Raw genomic sequence first — 10,776 nt, forward strand, 5'->3', positions numbered from 1 at the left:
GGCACCCCTATGGTTTGGATACTGGAATGTTGGAAGTTGTCCCAGAGGTTCCTAAGCCTCTCCTCATTTATTTGAATTCTTGTTTCTTCATTCTATTCTGGTTGAATGTTTATTTCTTCTTTCTGGTCCAAATTGTTGAGTTGAGTCCCAGTTTCCTTCCTGTCACTGTTGGCTCCCTGTATATTTTCCTTTATTTCATTTTTCATAACCTTCACTTCTTCCTCTATTTTTCTGCCATACTTAGCCATTTCTGTGAGCATCCTGATTACCAGTGTTTTGAATTCTGCATCTGATAGGTTGGCTCTCTCTTCATCACTTAGTTGTATTTTCTCTGGAGCTTTGATCTGTTCTTTCATTTGGGCCATATTTTTTTTGTCTCAGTGCACCTGTTACATACTAAGGAGTGGAGCCTTAGGTATTCACTGGGGCAAGGCAACCCACATTGCTGTATGTGGCGGAGGGGTCCTAGAGGAACAGTGCCACTTACTCAGCTCTTGGCAAGTTTTCAGTCACTTCTCCTGACCCACAAGCAAATTGGGCCCTTCTGGTGCTGGGTCCCAGTGGATGAGTTTGTGTATCTTCTAGGACTCTGTGGGTCTCTCCAGTGAATTCTCCTATGACGCTGGGAGTTTCTCCCACTGCCACAACCCCCACAGATTTTTACAGCCATAGGTTTTGAGGTTATTTCCTCACACTGGAACCCTGGGTTGCAAAGTCTGTTTCGCTCCCCAGTTGTTCCACCCAGTTTATCTGCACACAGGGACAGCCCCGTCCTCCAGCTGCCCCCTTGCCACACATCCTCTCCATCCCAGCTGCCTGTCCACCCCTCTTACCAGTCTGGATGAATGTTTCTCCTTTAACTCCTTGGTTGTCAGACTTTTATATAGTTCTATTTTCTGGAAGTTCTTGTTATTTTTTCATTTTTTAATTTATTGTTGTCCTTCTTTTGGTTGTGCAGGGAGGCAAAGTGCATCTTCCTGCACCTCCATTTTCCCCCATTGCCTTGTTCTTAGCAAATATTTCGCGGTTACCCTTTCCTCAAATCATCTGGAACATTCAACTCTCTGACAGTAAGGAGAAATCAGCTATTCTTGTCATAACTATATGATGACCATTATTTATTACCTCTGATCTTTTCCCAACCATGCAAGGGAAGTGCTGGCCACATTTTAAATATGAGGGAACTGGAGCTTCAGAAAGTTACATGAGTTAGCTGTGTCTCCATGGTGCAAGCTTAGGACCAGCTACATACAAAGCCAAAGATTTCCCTTTTATGTAGTGCTGGTCCCACTGATGTGACTTAAAGAGATACATTTCTTGTCCAAAATAACTTTTTTCTTACCTGACATTCTACCATTATCATTTTATTCTTGATCACAAAATATTGGGAAAAGTACTGACCAGGTATTGAAAAGATCTAGAAGTCTCACTTTAGGTACACTATTCATGAAACATTTTTTCTTTCTCTCTTTAAGCTCCAGCTTCTTTATCTGTCAAAATGCAAACATTCTGTTTCTGAGAGTAGTTATCAAGATAAAATGGGCAATGAGTATATTATGTGTAAATCCTCTAATAATTATAAAGATAACAAAAAGCAGTACATATTTCTGATTTTTCAGTTCTGAATTTCCCCTTTAGAGCACAAGATATTCTTATGAAAGTAACTCCAGATAATTAAGGGCAAGGTGAACAGCTGAGAATATGGAAGGAGGCGCCAAGACAATGGCACAGCTGAGGTTAATAGTCAGCTAGTTTGCAACATTGCCCAGATTCTGGCGAACACAAATGCCAGGCTTACAAGCAGTTGCTCCCAGGCCACAAGAGTAGAAGTACACAGAAACTGAGCTAAATCCTTCCATGGTTTCAGATAATAATCCTTGAAATCACCCAGTTAACAAACATACTCTGCCTTCTCGGGCCCTCCAACAAGGTGTTGTATAATCTATAGGCAGCTACTGAGTGAGGGGGCCAGGTCTTAAGAAACAGGTATGACTATCACACAAGGGAGCTGCAAACGGAATAGAAGAACTGAGGGTAGGATCCTCTGTAGATTCAAGTACTTAAAGCATGTTTATCCCCAAAAGTAGTGGGGATCAAAATAGTCCTGCTGGTACCAGAAAAGAAATTGGCGTTCATGCTGCCTGTCACACACCGAACCCAATAAGCAGACACAGGGACTGACTCTTTATGGATGCTTTATTCAAATGGCCAGCAATCTGAGAAGATGGCGGGTTTATATTCTAATGGACTATCTTAAATTCCATTTTAAAATGGCCCTTTTTATACAGAGAACAAAGTGTAGGTAAGGGGTTTGGCATTCAGGGAAAAGTTAATTGGATTTAAAAAAACTGCAGCATTCTCGCCCTGGGCAGGGGTCTTTAGCTGTGTCCTGGTTGGTGGGCATCTCACTGTGGAGCACAATGGCTCAGACGCCATCTTGACTGCTGGAGACCCCCTGAGGCACAAAGGTGGATCTGCTTGTGGTCTCCTGGGGTCAGGGTGGGCCATACCCTCAGTTCCTGGAACAAATAGCTTTCACAGGCATTCATTACTAAGCTCATTAGCTGTTATTTACACTAAAATTTGCCAACTCCAGTCCCGTATCAATGCCAACACAAAACTTGCATCAGACACAAATATTTCCAAGACAAGTGATTGCTATTAGAAAACATGAATGAGATCTGGCCTTTAAAGTATCTGAAAGTCTACGGAGCATAAGACAGTGGTTGTAGAAAACAAACCTAGCTCCACCTTTTTGCCTGCAGCATGGTCCTCACCTCCCTCCCAGTCTATTGTTTCAGGTTGACTTGTTTCATGTTTGTTTTTTTCTTTTTGCTGGAATATAATATCATTTAAAAATGCATATCTTATAAATGATCAACACAGTGATTTTCACAAGCTGAATACACAGGGGTAAGCAAGAAACAGAATATCAACCCCCAGAGACACTGCCCTCCTGTGCTCCTTCTGGTCATTTTGCAACCGTTACCCCTGCCCCACCCCCCATCAATGACTTTGAATTCTAACAACCTGGAATGATTTTGCCTGATTCTTGCTTTATATAAATGCAGGTCAGTTTGGCTTTTATGAGAATGTCATTGTTATACATGAAGAGAAGGCCAAGAATTTTGCTTGTGTTTGAAACCTCAAGACATGTAGTGTCCTAAATACAAGGCTACATTACCCAAATTTTAAGAAGCTTCAGTTTCAGAGAGTACGTGTATACATGTTCTTGTTACAAACTCCATTTGATGTTTAACATCCTTTATAGCTAAAAACAAACCAAAAAACAGTCAAAGTCCTCAATGAGATGTCTTGAGAGAGTCAAGGCATGTTCTTAAAGTAGCTAAGTCTGCAGGGAGAGGCTGGTTCCAAGGCTTCCTTGAAAGTTTGGTAACACATTACTCACTGCCTGCTTATTAAGATGCTGGGTGACATGGGGTGGCTGATGTCCCAATGAGAGCCAGAAGTTACCAGTACACCACTGCTCACATAGAAGCGTAGCACCCAAGTATATTAAACCCATGCCCACCGACGGAAGCAGCAACTTCTTTGGCTTCTGTCTGTAACGTTAAATTGCTTGGGGCTTTCTTTCCAGTGGAGATTTTGCTCTTGCCTCTTTTCCTCCTTCCTGCCTCTGAATCTTTCATGCCAGGTAGAGATCAACCAGGCTTCCTTGTGTTTTTTTTCAGTGTGTGCTTTGGGGCTTATACGGCATGTTGGGCGGAGAGATTGCTGTGCACAGCATTCTTTTACCACCCTGGTCCTAGAAGAAGCAGTCACAGCCTTTGAGGGATCTAACATAAAACCACTGCTTTGGAGAACCCTTGGCTGCTTCTGTTAAAATGCACAATGTGCTTTAAATGTTTTACAAGAGTTGTTTCCAGAGAATTCGATCAAGCCTGAGTCTGGTTCTCAGGCTTGTAGCTTTTTCAGGGCTCCTGCCCCTTTTCTGTGCTATACTGATGGTCTCAGGCAGCTCTGGCCTGTCCATCCCCTTTCCCTGATTGAAAAGCACCTCCATCATTGCTCAAAGGCACCAGGTGGTGCTTTGCTCTTCCCCCACAGATTAAGGACTAGAAATTTTTTTTTCTTTTTACAACAACAATAAATATATTTGTGATGACAACCCAATTCTCATTACTGTAAAACAGCGTAGGAGTAGAAAAGAGCCAGGCTGAGAGCATCGTTTCACCAGGGCTGAGTTCCCTGCTTGGCAAGACAGCCAGCCCATCTCCCCCAGAGGCCTCTGTCTTGGGCTGGATTGAAGCCACCAGCAGGTGAGACAGAATGAAGCCAGCCCCAGGCCTCAGCACAGTTCACCTTCCCATAGCCCCTCAAGCATCCTGTCTGCAGCTTTCTACCCTTCCTTCATCAGCAGGCTGACTCCTACCTTCTAAGTCACCAGGGAACTGTCTTTGTAGGGTAATGAGCAGAGGGCTAAGTTTTATGTGAAACAAGAAAATACTCTGTGAAATCTATTGTTTTAAAGATAGTTTTAAAATCACACCCCCCATACATAGCCCTTATCATGTTACAGAATAGACCTGGAGGTTATGGGGTCCCTCTATCACTATGGATTTTTTTGCTCACCACCAGGGTATTGGAATTATGGCTCTTGATGTCAGAGTTTGCTGAAAAGTAAAAAAAACTATTTATTCAAAAGTTACACAGGTTTAAAGTAATGGCAGAATGGCACCATTTAATACTCAAAGTCCCTTAAAACACCCACAAACACACACAGTTCTTCTTTTCTCCCTTTGCCCCTTCAGGCCAGTCAAGGGTACCATATCTCAGGAAAAAAAATAGAAGTCCATAGCTCAGCTAGACCCCTGGTTCCTCCCAGTAATCTGTGCTCAGCTGGGCAGGTCTCCCACAGCCCCCAGCACCATCAGCTGTGTTGCCAGGATCTCCAGTGCTTAATCCAAAACCACGTGACACCTTCTCATGGTCCACTAGTGAGAGTCCTTTCACCCCTTTCTTTCCTGTAAGGTCTCATATCGTCCCCATCATTAGTCCTTCATTTTCTCTTCTTCATTCTTCTGAATCGCAAAGAGAGAGCTCTGCATGGCTGCTACATCTTGCTCTCCTGCTTCCTAAGCTTTGTGGTTAAGGGAGCACCAAAGCAGCATGGTTAACCCCCACATGGCTGCCATGCTTGGGTTTAAATCCTGGTGCCAATCTTCCTCTGCAGCCCCATTTCTGACTTCTCTCATAATCGGCTACACCTTCCAGCACTCCTGTATTTCCAGCCTTTCTTGGCTACCATAGTAGGTCTGGGCAGGCATGGCCACAAGCCATGAAGCGAACTATCTCCAAGTTCTCACCAGGTGCTGTAACCAGGCAGAGCTGTCTCCCAAAGCTTGTCCACAGCTACTTAATATATCTATGAAGCTAGCCAGTTATTAAAGATATGCAAACTAACCATTTCTGCATATCAGATATGAAGCTGGCCAACTTCTAACATGCAAAATAACTCTTGGTGGCTCCATGTGTGCCAACCCCTAGTCCAGACTTCTGGGGGTCAGGATATCCTATATTTTTATATTTCTTGGACACCCTGAGTTCTGGACCCCATTACAAACCCTTCTTTGGGGGGCCCTGGCTGCCCCCCGTTACAATCAGCCATGGCAGCTCTTCTTCTCTTCACCACAGATGCAGGCCCTTCAGAAGTGGTCACCATCTCAGACAATTCCAGACTCATTCTCCTATTGTCCTTAATGGCTGCTGTCCTCACCCAACTAGGAAGGAATCCCAGGCACTGTTCCCAGGCTCAGAGGCTGAGGAAAAAAGCTCTGACAGCTTAGAAAAAGACCATTCCTTCTGTTCCTCTCAAAATGTTTTGATGAAGATTGTTATTTAACTGTTTTCTAGTCCCTAAGAAACGTTATTTTTAGGCTAGGAGAGCAATCCAGAGAATCAGGTGGTCCATTTGATCAGATACTAGTTTCGAGATATAGGAGGCAAAGAGGAGGAATACAAAATCTCCAGTTGCCTTCTTCACACCAAATCTTCCAGAGAGCCTCAGAAATAGAACACTGAAAAGTTCCCACCTTTCCCAGGCCTTGGTGGGACCATTGCTAAAGTTCTACCACCATGGACTGATGACTTTTGACAAAGTCGCAATAAAAGAGACAACACAGAGGACATCTCCAAAGGAACATCTTATCCCAGTATTGAGGGCTATAATTGTTAGCACAGACTGATGTTTTGTACCAGAACTGGTTTAATTGAGTGAGGCACTCATAAACAAGGCAGGAGGCTTAAGTAATAATATCTAATGCAAGGAACAGAACCCATTAATTACTTGAAGCTTTAACACTGATATCTGTTGCTTTATTTTAAACTCTTCTTCAATGTCTTTGGTCCACTGAGCTAGCTATCCCCTGCATGTGTAGGACTGGACAAGCATATCCTCACACTCTTTGTTCAAAATACTCACATATACCTCCCTCAGAAGGATGCTAATGGCAGCAAACTGATAAGGGGCACAGGATGGCTGAGGGATGCTCACACCTGCTGCCTTATTGACAAGGCTCTGATTTGGGTGAAATGAGGACAGTTGAGACCACAGTGTCATACCTGAGGGCAATCTTTCTTACAGCAGTTTGGGGTATAGAGATGGAAAGCAGTGGTCTTGTGACCCCAGCCCTGCTGGTAGAAGCTGACTAGGAAAGGATGGAAGGAACGCTGGTTACTTTCAGGCCCACTGTGTTATCAGTGGGGGGAAGGGACAGGAACCTCAGACTGCTGACATTTTTAGCCATTTCCTTTTCTGACATTTAATCATATTATTACAAAAGTGATTTTATCTGCCCTGGCTGGTGTGGCTTGGTTGGTTGGAGCATTGTCCCATAAACCACAATGTCACATGTTCAATTCCAGTTCTCGGCACATGCCTAGGTTGTATGTTCTGTTCCTGGTAGTGGAGTGTATGGGAGGCAACCAATCCATGTTTCCAACATTGATATTTCTCTCCCACTCTCTCTCTCTCCCTCGCCTTCACTCTAAAAACAAAAAAAATAAAAAAACTAATAAGCATGTCCTTGGATAAGGATAAAATTTTTAAAAGTACATTTACCTTAAATCTAACAAGTTAAAATAAACTTCAACTTGATAATCTTCACACACAGCGAACCATATCATGAACAATGTCTACTCCACTTTGAAATAAGAAGTGCACCTATAAGCTTTAAGAGTAATAAAAATATGGTGTCCAGTCCGTCAAGATGGCAGAGTAGGTAAATGCTGTGCTCCCCTCCTCCCCAACCACATTCAAATTACAAGTAGATTATGGAACAACTGCCCTTGAGAACCACCCAAAAACCTAGCTGAACAGAACTCCTATAACTAAGGATTAAAAGGAGCCATGTGGAGACTAGTAGGAGGCATGGAGACGTAAAATGGCTGGTCCCACACTTACATGTGGCAGTTAAGAATTGAGAGGTTAAGAATTAGAAAGAATTTATTGGCTACAGAGGTCCCCACTGAGGACAGGCAGGCCCCAGTCCCACAAGAGGATCCCCAGCCCGAATTTAACAGCTGGCTGTAAAAATTAGCAGGGACTCAGTCCAGCTGAGATGGAGGGGGTGCCACAGACCCAGGTGTCCTCTTAAAGGGCCCAAGCACAGATTCTTTTGCTTACAAATACTCACCTTAAGCTCCAGAGAAGGGGTAGCAGCTCAAAAAGCACCAGAGGCTGATGGAGAAGAACTGAATTGTTTGGCTTCAGGGCCAGGGCTGGAGGGGCAGGGTTGGCAGGTGCCATTTTTCCTTTGTTGAACCCCTACCCACCCCCAACCTTCAGGCATAATCTATCTCCAGCAACCTGGCTAACACTGCTGTAGTCCCACTCTGGTGATTCTCAGAAACTCTGCCCTGCCCAATTCTCCTGCCTGCCCCAAACCACTTTTAGAGGCTAATCCACAAGTAGACAGGCTGAGCCTGCAATCCAGAAGTTCCCAAAATTTCTCAAAAGTCTACTGAAACCCCAAAAGCAGCAACTGCCCTCAGCATGTCCTGTACCTTTTGCTAAGGAACCCCAAGCTTGGCACTGATGGTAGCCAATCTTGGTTCACAGCATAACTACTACCAGGTACCTCCAAGCCCAGAACTAGCAACTCTCAGTGCAAATCACCTTGTAGCTCTTGTCAGGCAGCTTTGGGCTTGACCTTGGCTTGCACTGGACCCCCTCCCAAGAGGCCCCAGACCAGCACACATGGTAGACAACTTCTGACCACACCAGAGCACCACCCAATCAGCACCACAAATGACACACCCAAAGGGTAGAGTTGGCAGGCACGAGAGCCCCGTTAAAGCAAATACTACTCTGTGAGGTCACCCCCCCACCAACCACAGTAGCTTGTCCTCAGTAGTCTCGGCCAGTTCTCACAGCCAGTCAGCCCGATGGGCCATCCCACCCATCGATATGCCAACAGCAACCAAGGCTCAACTGCAACAAAAGAGCACACCCAACCCATGCAAGGATGATGTTCATTAGATTATGACAGAGAACTTGAAAAATTCAAACTGACTTAAAAAAGAAACTAAATACCTACCCTAATTTCCTGGCAGAGAAATGTATTTTCTCTGACTTCGACTTACTATATACAATTAAAAAATAGAAAATTAGACTTATACTAGGCAATTTTGTATCACTTTTTATTTGCATCATGAACTCTCTCACTGTATTATTTTCAACTGCACTATTTAAAACATTGAATTAAATCCTTTTAAACAGACACTCTATAATTCACTTTTGGTTTTAATTAATAAAAAACAGAAAAATACTATAAACCATACTACTGAACAGTCATAGGCCATTTACTTTTGAGAAGCTGAACTTTAAACTTCTTGAAGTTGAAGAGTCTGTTTCTATTAGCAACACCCAGAAAATTGCTTCGTGTCCTTTACTTTAAGCTGATTACAGTGGTTGGCCATTGCCCTCAGATTCATGTTGAAGATGTCAGGCTCAACTAGAAAAAATAACGCCTGAGATGGTATATGGCGAGGTACACTTAGTCTTTAAAATTTTATTTTGATTACAAATTTGATGTTCTTTAAATGTGGGACAAAGAGGTGAAGTGGAATGTCAAAGATTTATTATTATCACTAACAGTAATTTTGAACTAATAAGAGATGGTCACTTACTAAAATAAAGGAAGGTGCAGAAGAATGTGCAGTGTGCCACAAACTGAGTTACAGAAAGGAAAATCTGTTTGTGTGTGTGTTCTTGGTATATGTTTATCATTTTTTCTCTTTCATTTACACACCCCACCCTTACCTTCCCCCCACCCCACACACACAATCTACTGGTACAGGAAAAAAAAATGTGTCTGAAAATAGTCACGAGAAACTTATTACTGGTTATTTCATAGGAAAACCTAGTTTTTAAAAGAGATTTTTTAAACCATATACTTTTCATATATTTTGCACTTTTATTCTGTGAATATGCTACTTCTAAAAAAACCAAAGAAGAATAAACACCAATGAAAACTTATAAAGAGTAAGAAATAGGTGAATATATTTGAAAAGGATATATGTCTAGGCTTTGAACTCTCAAGTACTCTCTGAAACGAAATGGCCAAACCAGCAGGAGGGAAGCCTTGCTCAGGGTTCATAATGAGTGAGTATTGGGGCCTCTTTAGCATTTGGCAATTCCCTCTCAGAAAATGTTTGTAAAGGCAAATAAAATACATAGGAAAAAGATATCAGTTATATAGCAAAAAAGGTATCAGCTATGTAAATTTGATACAAGAAGGTATGTGCTTCTTTATTAATGCCATAAATAAAATTTAATGACATATTGAATGATGTCTGGAATTTCCAATTGTCTGAAACAATTGTAGTGTGGGGGTATGAAATTATTTATAATTTATATTAATGGCACTGTACTCCGAATAGTATGTATTGTACTATGGCTTGGTGCCATATAATTGTAAGTGAAGAACATGTTAAATTTCCGTTGGCTGTTGGCATTGTAAACGTACAGGTATATGTATTTTTATCACTCATATTCAGAAACTCTAAAAACTGCATTCCAAGGCTTTCTTGGGGGGCATGATGGGAATCCTTGTTGGTGGGGAAAAATAAAATAAAAACCAGTTAGGATGAACCCACTGACGATGTCACTGAAAGGGCTATGCCAGAGCACTAAGCCACTATGAGGGCATCCAAATATTCACCACAGAGGTGATGTCTGAGCTAGATCTTAAAGTACAAGCAAAAATTTTCCAGAGCACAAGGGGAACTCGTACTCAAATGCAAATTCACAGGAGGGTGGGAGGAGATGATGTTGGGGAGGAGAGTAGGGTTATGTTTAAGGGAACCTTCTGAGCATTGCTAAAGAGTTCAGATTCTATTCAGTAGCAATGTGGAGCCACTGGAGAACTCTAATGAGGGGAGTGTTATGGTCTGATTTGTGTTTTCTATTTTCTGTTGCATTGTAGAGGACAGGGTTGAGTTGGCAGGAGAGCAGAGAGGTGGGTACTTCAAAGTCAGAGCAGTCATGACTGTAAATAAAATAAGGATGCTCCTTTGGAATGAGGACAAAGGACAGAGGTGAGAAACATATGAGATATATGGTAGACTGGATCATTGTTCCCCAATTCTTTGTACTTTCTTTGTTTTGGAATTACACACCCACAGAATTTGCCATTGATACTGTGCCTTGCACTAGAGGCCAAGGGTATGGCCCACCACCTTGACTTTGGTCTTGGCCATGCAACTTTCTTTAGCCAATGGACTTTGAAATGTGATTGTGCAGTTCAGCATCTT

This window comes from Artibeus jamaicensis, unplaced genomic scaffold, assembly GCF_021234435.1.
Source record: "Artibeus jamaicensis isolate MK-2021 breed Jamaican fruit bat unplaced genomic scaffold, CSHL_Jam_final contig_519, whole genome shotgun sequence".
Classification (NCBI taxonomy): domain Eukaryota; kingdom Metazoa; phylum Chordata; class Mammalia; order Chiroptera; family Phyllostomidae; genus Artibeus; species Artibeus jamaicensis.